General features: G+C 32.2%; 1 protein-coding gene and 1 pseudogene across 2 annotated transcripts in view; one reads left to right on the top strand and one right to left on the bottom strand.

Annotated features, from left to right (window-relative positions):
* Positions 1-12,049, bottom strand: part of LOC145246818 (uncharacterized) — a 583,451-nt gene that overhangs the window by 228,913 nt on the left and 342,489 nt on the right. The window lies entirely within an intron of this gene.
* LOC145247066 (5S ribosomal RNA) lies at positions 5,003-5,119 on the top strand (annotated as a pseudogene).

Genomic DNA, 12,049 nt, shown 5'->3' with positions numbered 1-12,049 from the left:
TTTTAGATAATTATTAAAAAATTGTCTTCATTGTAATAATGTTCTTTGTGAGAATAAGAAAAATGAAGTAAATTCCATTTTTTAATCTAAAGAACATGCTGCAATGATTAAAACAAAGAAATGGCTGATTAGAAGTTAATATAAATTTGTCAGATGTATTGCTATTTAGGTATAACGTGGACCATCCGAGAGAATAGCTTTATATATTAGATAGCAATTTACTTACAAAAAAAATCTATACAGAATATAAATGCAAACAATATGGACGCACATAATATATACATACGCACAGACAACCCACATACATGCACATACAATCCACACTATATATATATACACACACAATAAAATACGTGCACAAAAACACCTGTTCACGGACACATACAACACAGATATAAACACGTGTACACATATAATATAAATATAAATACGTGCACACATATAATATATAAACACAAACATTATCTCCCTTTAAAGCACTCAGGGAGCGAAAAATACCATAGAATCGCTTATAAAAAATGAATAAATCAACAATCTTACATTTAAATGCGATAAAAACCGTGCATAGAATTGTTAAGATCTTGTGCTCCGGTGGTACAACACGTACCGAGCAGTGGTGAGTTCTAGTCTCAATAAGTTTAGCTATGCTGACGAGACGTGAAACTTTGAAAAAGGTCATGTCTATAGATAACTTAATTTTGTGCACGTGAAAATATTTAAATAAATTTTTAAATAACAAATTATATATACAGAAGCGTTCAAAACTAAGGGACAAAATTTTAAAACCTAATATTTGTTAGAAATAACAACTGTGAAAAGCTGAAATTTTGACAACTGATAGTCGTTATCATCCATAATAACATGCTAAAATTTGAATCATTTGCAAAGGATGGAAAAAGAATTATAACATTTTTTTATTTATTTTCAAAATAGGAACGTCCAAAAGTAAGGGACAAAATTGATAAAAACAATGTAAACAGTATTCTATATTCAAATATTTTCTTTCCTCTAAAGAATAAGTCTTACTTAGTCATTTGTAAACGTTGCATCAGCCAGCACCATGGCGAAATGCCAAAAAACTTGATTACTCTGTGAGACAAGCTATTGTGAAGCTACACAAGAAAAGCACACCATTAGAGAGATTTCAGAGAAAGTGGAACGTTCCAGGAGTGTTGTAGGCAGGGTTGTTAAATCCTACAATGATACTGGCAAAATAATTAGTGCTTTTAAAACAGCAAGAGAACATCGAATAATGCAGCGTATATCATTAAAAGACCGATTTAAGTCTTGCACAGAAATTAAAAGGGTTATGAATGTAGTACCTCATGTGTTAATGTGTCAAGACAGACTGTTTCTAGACGACTGCAAGAAATAGGGCTGTTTAATCGAATCCCAGGGAAGAAACCACTTGTTAGTTTGAAGATTAAGAAGAAGAGATTAGAGTTTGCAAACAGGTATGTAATTTGGACATATGAAAATTGGGCAAAAGTATTTTTTCGCGATGAAAGCAAGTTTAATATATTTGGAAATGATGGAAAAACAATGTAAAGAGACGTATTGGTGAAAGATTAAGTGTAAAGTGTACTAAGAAAACTGTCAAGTTTGGAGGCGGAAGCGTCATGGCATTTGGAATGTTTTCTAGCCAAGGTACAACGGCTCTTGTCCGGTTACAAACTCGTGTAAATGCGCAGATCTATAAAAACATTGTTCAAGATCATGTTGTGCCAATCATACAGAATTCAGGTTTCGATAAGGCAACCTTTATGCAAGCTAATGCCCCATGTCACAAGGCAAAGGTGGTAATGAGTTACCTTAGCGAGCAAGATTTCAAAATTATGGATTGGCCACCGCAAAGTCCTGACTTAAATCCAATAGAAAATCTTTGGAAGACCTTAGGAGTGAAAGTTATGGAAATAAATCCCACTAACAGGGAGGATTTGGTGGGCGAAGCTTAAAGAAGAATGGTCTAAAATTAGTATCGAGGATTGTCAAGAACTGATTCGTTCTTGTCGAAGATGTGGAGCTGTCATTGAGAGACAGGGCTCATTTACTAAATATTGATTGTACATGTATTTTTATTGTTTTTTGGCTGTTTACATTGGTTTTATCAATTTTGTCCCTTACTTTTGGACGTTCATATTATGAAAATAAATAAATAATTGTTATAATTCTATTTCTATCCTTTGCAAATGATTCAAATTTTAGTATGTTATTATGGATGATAACAACTACCAGTTGTTAAAATTTCAGCTTTTCACAGTTGGTTTTTCTAACAAATATTAGGTTTTAAGATTTCGTCCCTTAGTTTTGGACGCTAAATTATATATGCACACATATTTGGTATACATGACATGTGTGCAAAATATACATATGCATACACACACTATACAGCTGTTCAATGTGCGCATGCGCACACATGTATGCAATCATGCTTACATATATGAATCCATTCACCACACGTGATTTTTTATATTCTAAAATCATATATTCAAAAAATTTTTGTCAAGTTTACAAACTGAATAATTCGGCAAACTTATAGCATAAATATTTATACTAATATTTATAGGACAATCATAACCAAATGAAAAAGCTCAATATTCGAAATAGAGCATTGATACAAGAAATTCAATTTTAACTTTGCAAATTAGAATTTACAAGAATTTATTATTTGACAAGTCGAAAAGTTAAATTAGAAAATTTTTTTTCTCGGCTGATGAGAGTGAACGGGAATATTTTTCTCTCATTGTGAGGTCAATAGTAACTTTTTCACTTATTATCTTTTACCGCCATTTTAAAATGGCGTTTTCACATTTAAAATTTGCAATGGAAAAATCTTTTGCCGCCATTTTAATGGCATTTTAACATTTAAAGATTGTTTGTGTTTACCGATCAAACGCTTGGATTATTACATTTACTATTGCACTATTTCATTTGCATCTCTACATCTGACAAATAAACATTTTCTTTGGCTTGCACCACTTTCATCAACTTTTTCTTCATCGAGCCTGGACTTCATTTCGAATATCCATATAACCTATACATTTCTACATTATCAACTTTCAAACAAATATCACTTCTCTCATAATATTTAGTTTTCACACACATTCACAAAATACATATATTTTTATATAAGAAAAAAAAAAAAAAAAACAACCAAAAAGCATAACGATTCAAAGTACTTGGCCAAAAGTGAGATTAATCATAATGTGAGCGATCCAACACGAATCTCCTTGACTTGTTCTGACCTTTGTAACAAGGAATCACCATTCTCCAGACTATTTATAAATAATAATAAATAAATTGCACGTCTGTGGCAAACAAATAAAACATTGAACATAAACAAACAACTCAATTATTTGATTTAGAAAAAGTGAAGAAGTACACAACGGAGTTACATTACCTGTCTTATTAATGGCCTCGGGTCCAGGAAGAGCTTTAACATTAGAAAGCAAGATCATGATTAAATGGTGTGCAGTGGATATTGACTACAGACAATCGCTTGAATATCAAGAGGAAAGCAGTGTTACAAACACGCACGGTGGATAAAAGTCAAAAAGGGAGAGAAACAATAGAAGGAAAGAAGTATAAAAAATGGCTGACAAATTCGCCATTGTTGAACCAGCAACAACAGACAAGATGCATTGTTAGAACAAGAACTGTTTTTGATAGGAAAACGAGACAAATAAACGTAGGGAAGGTTAAAGTGAATTATGCACAGCATACAAATGAATGTTATACAGATAAGTATCAGTTGATGCAATTTATAGCAATCATCTTAGGATATTAGTTGCAATTGAGAATGGATTGCGCCAGACGTGGTAGCTGGCGAAACTATGGTTGATCGATGATACTAATTGTCGAGGTTCTAAATTATCAGCCGTTCCATACCGAGTTCAATTATATTATGCGCCACTGACTCAATAAGGTTCTGCATATCTTAGTTTGCTGACCAAACAGATCATTTGATAAAATTCTTGACAAAGTTGCGTTAACGCGAACGTTTACCAAATTTAAAAAAAAAACACAACATGGCCGTAGGACGATTGGTGTAATAACCAGTCGAAGTGCATTGACTTCTATTGATACTGGATTCCAATGCACAGATTTGATGCCGTGATACTAGGATGCGACCTTAACTAGCCCCAACCGCACACATACGGTAAAATTTTGTTCCATGGCCAACGGTTTCCAAAACCTGATCTGTCGAACGATATTTATCGACGGTAAATTCCTGTTGGTCTGTTTGTATAAATAGAACCTTAAAACAAAATCGAGCTGTGTAATTTTGCATGTGATGAAAATAAATGGAGGAAACTTTGTAGCCGATAAGATTTTTTTGAACGTCCATTTATCCAGCCAAATAACGAACTTTAATCGACTTCCATGCAACGGAACAGAACTGTTTCTGGAAATCGGGTCTATCGTGAAAATCCGATGATGACAGGACATCTGTTATATATATATATATATATATATATATATATATATATATATATATATATATATATATATATATATATATATATTATATATATTTTATGAAATATTTCATGAAATAAAATAAATATTTTTTGTCTAATAATTCTATTTTCGATCCTTTCCAACATCCGAATAACAGTCTTCACTTCTGGCGTGAACTGGCTGATGTAATCACCATATTTATCATAAGTCCGAGTACTTTCCAATCCTTCAGGATTCATCGTCAGTGATAAATTAATCTTACTGGTTTTGAAGAATTTATAAAGTTTTTTTCCTTCATTAATTAATTATTTTATTTATCCTTTTTTTCCAGCACCTTTTTTTAATAGCATCCTGAAATGTTTGCAAAGCTATTAAAATAAAAAAAGAGAAAAAATGCTTCTTATATATATATATATATATATATATATATATATATATATATATATATATATATATATATATATATATATATATATATATGTGTGTGTGTGTGTGTGTATATAATATCTTTGTACACATGTGTATATGTAAATGCATGTGTATATACGGCATAATCACGTTGATACACCGGTTCTCGTCAGATCACCGAAGTTAAGCAACGTTGAGCCTGGCTAATACCAGAGGGGTGACCATTTGGGAATTCTAGGCGCTTTATGTGCTCTCCGCTTATCTCGGCATTGTTTCCAGTCGTCTTGTACCTCAACTTGCCATTTGTATGCAACAATGTCGACTCAGGAGAGGCGTGGTTAGAGGTTGCGCAACTCTTGCCACACAAATTTCACGCGCAGGCACCCTTACAGTGGGTATCCATAGTCTGTCAAGAATGAAGGAAGCCTTCATATACGTGTGCAATTTATAATTGTATACATTGATTATGTTATATATTTATAATTATAATATAATATGTAATTATATACATTGCTTATTTAGTCATGTTATAGTCACACACACATTATATATATATATATATATATATATATATATATAAACATACATGCATATTGCATATATACACATAAATACACATGCATATATACATACTCGCATGCATTCATATGCATGCGCACACCCATATATATGCGTACATACACACATATATATGCATACATGCATACACATATGCATACATACATACACATATGCATACATACATACACACATATATATACATATATACATATACAGATACATATGTATACATATATATACATATATACATACATATATATATACAATATATATACATATATATATACATATATATATATACAATATATATATACATATATATTATACATATACATATATATACATATATGTGTGCTTCTCGCGCTGAGATAATGTTGATAATTGCACATTGAATTATATTTTTTTCTACTCTAAATTGAATATTTATTAATTTATTATTCGAATATTTATTAATCACATATTCGTTAATCGAACATTTGCTAATCAAATATTAATAAAATATTTATCAATCAAATATTTATTAAAAAATAAATTTTCCCTGCATTTGTACTTAAGCTGCACTTTACTTGCTGATTTGTTGCTGAACTTCTTATAGTAATTTTGTTTAGAATTTTAAGAATAAAACAAAAATATCGAAAGTATATATAAAATATACAGGGTGGAACGATAAAATTGTCGCCCTAGAAAAGACGACATGATTCCATTTGATAAAAACCGGTTTTCTTTTTTTATTGCAAACCATCTACTAGTTAGCCAGTTGTGTACAAACGCCTTCTATCATGTCTGTAAGTGACACAATGTTCAATGAACAAGATCGGAGATGCGCCGCTCTACAACTCATGCTCTCAACTGATCCAAGTTATGACAACAGGACCATGGCCAGCACCCTTAAAATGCAAATCCGGACAGTTCAACGCTTAAGGGGCGTGCCCAGGCTGATGAAAACAAAGTTTCCGGTCACGGTTATGGTCTTTTGTATGATTTCAAGTGAGGGCCGCATCATGCCACCTCACATCTTCGAAGTCGGCTTGAAAGTCAGTACCAAAGTGTACCTAGATGTGCTGAAGAGTGTGGTGATCCCCTGGTGCAATCAGGTGGCCGCTGATAGACACTAGGTGTGGCAGCAGGACTCGACGCCGGCCCACAAGTCCAAAGAGATCCAGGCTTGGATTCAGAAAGAATGCAACGACTTTGTTCTCTTCTATTACTGCCTCCCCTCTTCCCTGATCTGAACCCGTTGGACTACTTCGTTTGGTCATATGTCGAGAACATAACCAACATGACCTCCCACAACACCAAATCCAGCCTGATCACCGCCATCCACTGAGTATTCGCCGAACTCCCGCCGGCGCTTCTGAAAAATGCATGCTCTCAGTTCCGGACCCGTATCGAAGCGATGATTGAGGCTGAATGAATTGAATAGATGTCAGCACTACAACATAATCAAGTTACCTGAATTTATTGTTAGGGTAATGAAAACAAAGTTTCCGAACACAGTTATGGTCTTAGGTGTAATTTCAAGTGTCGGCTATATCATACTATCTCACATCTTTGAAGTCGGCTTGAAAGTCAACACTAAAGTGTATCTGGATGTGCTGAAGAGTGTGGTGATCCCCTGGTGCAATCAGCTGGCTTCTGGCAGACCCTGGGTGAAGCAACAGGACTCAGCGGCGACCCACAAAGACCCAGGCTTAGCTGCAAAAGGAGTGCTACAACTTTGTACCCTTCTGTCACTGGCCCCTCCTTCTCCTCTGAACTGAACCTGCTCCAGCACCCTTAAAATGCATTGTTGGATTGTGACGAATGACAGGGATGTTCCCAGGGTAATGAAAACAAAGTTTCCGAACACAGTTATGGTCTTAGGTGTAATTTCAAGTGTCGGCTATATCATACTATCTCACATCTTTGAAGTCGGCTTGAAAGTCAACACTAAAGTATACCTGGATGTGCTGAAGAGTGTGGTCATCCTCTGGTGCAATCAGGTGACTATTGGCAGACCCACGATGTGGCAGCAGGACTCAGTGCCAGCCCACAAGTCCAAAGAGACCCAGGCTGGCTTCAGAAGGAGTGCTACGATTTTATACCCTTCTCTTACTGGCCCTCCTCCTGCTCTGACCTGTACCTGCTGAATTACTTCGTTTGGTTATACGTCGAGAACATCACCAACATGACCTCTCACAATACCAAAGCCAGCCTGATCGCCGCTATCTGGCGAGTATTCGCCGACTCCTGCTGGCAATTGTGGAAAAGGCATGCTCACAGTTAACTATTTCATGCTCCCATATCGAGGCGGTGATTGAGGCTGAAGGCAGCTACATTGAATAGATGTCAGCTCTACTACATAATGAAGTTACCTTTCAATAAAAGTTTTAAAATAAAGCTGCAGTGTTTTCTTTGGGGCGACACTTTTCTCTGTCTACCTACCTACCTACCTAAAAATACTCTCGGGTAAAGCCGGGTCTGTGCTAATATTTTATTATAAAACTTTGCATCGCATTGCTTACCAATTCATTCGGAAAATAATGTTGCAAACCTTTGTAATAACTGCGTTGTGAAAAATTAAAATTTCAGAAATGTTACTATAATCGTATTTAGAACTTCATGTAAAAGCCCCAGGTTTTAATCTTTTTGGATGAGTTAATTTTAAAGAATTGCTTGGATTTGCATAAAAAAAAATTCTTATTTTTTTACAACGTTTCGGTCGATGTAACCTCCGAACGTCTTCAGTTACGTCATTTTGAAACTGGGGATCTTTATGTCGAACTCGAGAATTTATATGGAATTTGGAACTTAAATTTTTGTTTAATTCACAGGAGGAGATTATTCTCGTACTGTCAGCCATGACCGGGTAAAAGTCTTAATTTTTGTTATTTTCATTTATGGCCTCTAATAAGGATTGAACCTTCAAACCCAAGAACACTGCTACTTTTAATGTATAGTTTCTGGGCGATGATAACTGAGAATAACAATAATAAACACTTCTACCCGTCATGACAGACGAAACGAGAACAATCTACTCACGTGGATTAAATAAAGTGTCCAGTTCAAAATTCCGCATTAGTTGGACATAAAGATTTTTTTATGTCGAAAAGATTCACACACACACACACACACACACACACACACACACACACACACACAGAAAAAAATGTTATGCAGTTACATCCAAGTCCGAATAATACAAGAACTACAACTTGTCAACCATGATCAGAAAAAACTATGAAATAGTTTGAAAATTATAGTTCCAATAAAAGTTTATTTAAGCATTATTCGATATGAATCGCTTTTCATAAAATTTAAAAGAAATATTTAAAAAAGAAAAAAAGTTTTTCTTACATTCAAATCTAAAACTATCTCTCCATAATAAAAAACGTGAAATGTCACCGTTCAGGGGAGATAACAACTGTCTTAACGCGTTGAGTTATCTCCCGTGATATGACAGCAAGTTTTTATTGTCTCTCTTTTTCATAGATTCTTTTGGAAAAAAAGGAAAGAAAACTATTTCAGTACTACTTGAATTGACAACCTGTGCCTTTTGATTAGGAGCAAAGTGTAGTATCTGTCCTGAGACTGAGGCAATTTTTGTTGGAATCCAGAGTATCTCTTTTGAGGAAGCTGGATTTTCTTTACATTAAAAACTGACCTTGTGTCTAATTTTGCCCTCATGAGGAGTCAAGTAAATAGGAACAACCGATCTTCATCGACCTTTTGATTAGGAACTAAGTGTAGTATCTGTTCTGATACTACGTCTAATCTTTACTGTCCTTCGTTAATGAAGGAGAAGTCCTTCTAGACTGAAACAATTTTATTTTTATTGCAATCTAGAGTTCCATTTTGAGGGAGCTGCATTTCCCAACATTAAAAATTAACTTTGTGTTAAACTGTGCCTTAGTGGGGAGGAAAGATTGGAAACCTCTTTCCAATCTTCATCCAAGGTTTTAAATGTAAATCTATCACAAGTTTCGTTCTTTGTTTTGTATTTTCTTTTTGGTGCGTGTATGTTATGCGTCCCATAATTTTTCATATCAAAGTGTAGTATCTGTTCTTCAGATGCTGCACTTCCATTTCTTGTTCTCTTTCAGTGGAGGAGAAATCCTTCACGACTGAGACAATTTTTATTTTTGTACCTTTTCTCCAAGTTAAAAAAACGACCCTGGTGTCTAACTCTGTCCCGTGGGGAGGCATAGTAAATAGGTACATAACTATTTATTATTAATTAAAGTTATTTGAAATTATTAATTGTATTTTAACTATTTATTGTTAATTAAATTTATTTGAAATTATTAATTGTATTTTAACTATGTATTATCAATTAAATTTATTTGAAATTATTAATTGTATTTTAACTATGTATTGTTAATTAAATTTATTTGAAATTATTTATAGTATTTTAACTATGTGTTGTTAATTAAATTTATTTGAAATTATTAATTGTATTTTAACTATTTATTGTTAATTAAATTTATTTGAAATTATTAATTGTATTTTAAATATGTATTGTTAATTAAATTTATTTGACATTATTAATTGTATTTTTACTATGTATTGTTTATTAAAATAATTTGAAATTATTAATTGTATTTTAAGTATGTATTATTAATTAAATTCATTTGAAATTATTAATTGTATTTTAAGTATTTATTATTAATTAAATTCATTTGAAATTATTAATTGTATTTTAAGTATTTATTATTAATTAAATTCATTTGAAATTATTAATTGTATTTTAAGTATTTATTATTAATTAAATTCATTTGAAATTATTAATTGTATTTTAAGTATGTATTATTAATTAAATTCATTTGAAATTATTGATTGTATTTTAACTATGTATTGTTAATTAAATTTATTTGAAATTATTAATTGTATTTTAATAGGTTAATCCGTAAAGGACACATTGCTTACTTGCCTCCCCACGAGGACAAAGTAAAAGATAACTTCTTACTAATCGAACGATTTGATTCATTTTTGTGTGGGAAACATGATACGTATGAACATGAGCACAGTATTATATAGATTCTCCCCAATGAAAATACTGAAAAACTTGATGGAAAAAAAAACTTTCGAATTTAGAATGAGTGATCAATTTCGCATATAAAGTTAACATAAAATGATACTCTATTTCCGGACCATTCCAGCATTTTAAAACAATTTTCCAAATTTATTTTTTTATGGGAGTTACATCCTGTACGTTTTTTTTTGTGTGGCAAAGGGTTCTATTTTTAATAGAATATAGAAATAGGAGATTATGTGTAGTTTTATGACCTTGCCAATTGGACTTAGGGTTAGTAGTAAAAAGTTTTATCAACAATATTGCAAGATTTTTCCTGTTATTAACAGTTGATGTTATTTGATACCAAGATGCGTTTTGCAAATCATTAATTTGAAACTGTTTGGATTAATTCTCATTGTTAATTCTGTTTTGATAAGAGTCATTACTTTCCAAGTAAGATATGATCTTAACTCTTGCAAATATACGTTTCACTTTATCGACGCCCCCCCCCCCAAAAAAAAGACCCAATAAAACAAAAAAAAAACAAAAAACAAAAAAAAATAACCCCCCCCCCCCAAAAAAAAAACACAAAACAAGAAAGAATTTTAAAATAAAGAAAGGTTAAGAGGAAAAAGTTCATAATTTCAGTGGAGGGAAAATAGAAGAGTTTTAGTGTTGAAGACAATATTTTTCTCTTTTCGTTTCACATGTTATAATGGAATATGTTTAATGGTATGGACAGAACGAAAAAGTTTAGTAACAGACACAGAATTATTATTATTATTATTATTAATCATCATCATCATCACATCATCAAGTCAATGTTAGTAAATAAATTATTCAGTTAAATTGGGCAATGTTCAAACTGACAATGAGTCATAAGGACGCAAGCGTTTTTCATCAAGATTTAATAATGTTAAAAATTTTTTATGCAAATCCATATAAATAATCGAGTCTCAGAATGTTTGTTAACAAATCGTTTTTAACAGATTTCTTTGATTTAATGATAGAAACACACGATATTAAAGTTATGAAACGCCTTTAAAAGATAAAATATCAATCATGATCGTTAGTAATATCAATAGAAAGAAGAGGAATTATTCCGTTACAGAAATAATTGATTTCACTAATTCATAAGCCAAATTGCAATCGATATCGATTTTAAATTGAAACATCTTTTAAAAAGATTTGCTAACAAAACATTTACTGATTTGCATTTTAGATAAATATTAATAATTATAATAAAACTCACTTATTTACAATCAAATATAATTTTTAGATAACGCAACACGTTACAAATAAAACAAATTAATTGATACAAGGTGACCAAAATTAAATGCCACCCAAAGAATTGTTAATAAAATTCACAATTTTTTCTGTCATCCAATTATATTTAGTACTAATTACCTTCAGTCTACGTCTGACTTGTCCACTAAGTCACAGTAATGTATGTGCAAAAGTCTTTGATTTATCGTTGTTTACTGCTTTGTGGGAACTCTTGGGATTTTTATCTGTGGATTTATCTATTGTGAACTATTTTTGAAGAGAGTCATCACTAGGGCTATGACAATAGAATATTCTTTTCATTCTTTTGACTCTCGGGTATATATCCGACACAGTTAGACA

The sequence above is a fragment of the Euprymna scolopes genome, chromosome 24 (assembly GCF_053919585.1).
Source record: "Euprymna scolopes isolate OS-2025 chromosome 24, ASM5391958v1, whole genome shotgun sequence".
NCBI classification, from domain to species: Eukaryota; Metazoa; Mollusca; class Cephalopoda; order Sepiida; family Sepiolidae; genus Euprymna; species Euprymna scolopes.
The sequence above is the reverse complement of the archived record's forward strand: the minus strand, read 5'-3'. Positions and strand labels throughout refer to the sequence as shown.